Source organism: Chaetura pelagica, unplaced genomic scaffold (assembly GCF_000747805.2).
Source record: "Chaetura pelagica isolate M959 unplaced genomic scaffold, ChaPel_1.0 scaffold121, whole genome shotgun sequence".
Lineage (NCBI taxonomy): Eukaryota > Metazoa > Chordata > Aves > Apodiformes > Apodidae > Chaetura > Chaetura pelagica.
Window position 1 is genome coordinate 424,437 of NW_009954546.1, and position 1,790 is coordinate 426,226.

Below are 1,790 nucleotides of genomic sequence, written 5' to 3' on the forward strand. Positions count from 1 at the left end.
GGTTCGGTCCAGGCTGGGCAGGCAGGGTCCCTGGGAGCGGGCACAGGCGGCGCCCCCCTCTTTGCTTCTCCTCGCAGCGGAGTGGCACTTAGGCAGATTCAGGTGCTGCAGTGGGGTCTTGTCCCAGGCAGGCAGAGAGAGCGAGCAGAGACCCACACAGAGAGCAGATCCTACTCTCTTTTTTATGGATCAGAGACCATTGTTCCAGAAAGCACCACGGTCTGAACTAGCCAATCACCATTGGCCAGGTACATATTCTGTTAGAGGCAGTTTTTAACCTATTGTCTATTTCTCTGCCACTTATTATGACCCTTGTGCTGCTTCTTCGCTCTGCACTTATCTGGTAGTGCAAGAGGCCTGCTCATTCTGTCCTTGAGTGAATCAGTGAAAAGGCATCACTCCTGTCTTGCTGACTTGAAAGGCATTTGTTGTTTAGTCTTCTGTAGAGGGGAAAAAGAGGGACTGTTCCCCACAAAGATAAATAATGGTTTGTTTTGCTCACTGGCTGTTTGGCTTAGAGTTGCCCAGCCTAGAAAGGAATAGAGTGAAAGACCTCTGTGAAGCTTTATAAGTAATAGTGATTGTAATGAGTACTGGTCATCAAATCACAGGATAATTCAAGCTGGAAGGGTCACGCCTTCTTCCAAAATAGAAGTGGAAATCAATCCAGTCCAGGCACAAAAGCACATTCTATTTCTCACAGTGAGAGAGCCCAGTCTTGCTACCCAGTACCACAGAAAGACAGAAAACAGGAGAGGGGAGTTTTTGAAAGAGCAAACATAACCCCTAATAGCTAGAAATGGACTGGGACCAAAACGCCCCATCCAAATGCCCCTGGGAGTGCAGGGAAAGCAAAACCTGGATGAAAACCAGAGAGGCTCCAGCCAATCCCTATTGCTAACACCTGCAGCTATGCAGGCTCAGATAATGGTGAGGATAATCACATTCATGCTGCAGGGTGTAATCTGAGCAGAGGTTGGTAAAGGAATGCTATTTTCTCCATATCCTGGCATCACACAGCTGTAGGAGGCCACATGCATTGCCAGGAATCAGATACCATCATTATGGACTGTCTATATTGTGGTAGTGCCCACAGTCTGCAGAACTCTTTCCAAACCTCTCAGCAGACTCAAGCAACTCACTCAAAAGAAGCTGGCACAAAGGTTCCACTTCAACAGCAGAGTGCTCCTGGTGGTGCTTGTAGACCACCCCACCCCTGGATTTGGCTGCCTTTCTACTTGGCAAGGGCTGGATTTCTATATCCAATCCCACGGCAGGTCTTCTGTGGTGTTTTGGGGGCAAACCTAGAAGATAAACTTGCTCTGAAGAGAGCAAAATTGAGCCCAAGGCAGCACTGGCACTGGAGCAAGGCTTTCTTCCTGGCACCACTGATGCTAAGAGGCAGGCGAGGTAGCTGCAGTCCTAGGCAGTGTAGCGTCTCCTTCAAAAACCATATGTTAGTTTTATCCCTTTTCCAGCTTTCTGCTGACTGCTATGGATGAGCAGTTCCTACACATCCCCCTGCCTATACCCAGCAGCCAAGCGTAGGGGAAGATCTTTCAGGGAATGTTACACAAACCTATCCACGGAGCTAATTTGCAAATCCAAGTTCCCCAAAATTCAGGAGGGGAGTGCAGGACAGTGGGTTCTTCCCACCTTCCTAACACAATTTGCTGCTTTTCTCACTAAACTCAGAGCTCTGACTTGCAATCAGGGCGCTGAACTTGAACTGAGCTGCAGCAGCTGCCTGTCACCCAGGCAAACACAAAGTTCTGTGCTGCGTCTTAGGG

The 1,790-nt window shown here is 48.9% G+C and overlaps 1 protein-coding gene across 1 annotated transcript in view; it reads left to right on the forward strand.

The window, feature by feature from the left end:
* The window catches only part of LOXHD1 (lipoxygenase homology domains 1), a 147,755-nt gene that overhangs the window by 111,264 nt on the left and 34,701 nt on the right, over positions 1 to 1,790 (forward strand). The window lies entirely within an intron of this gene.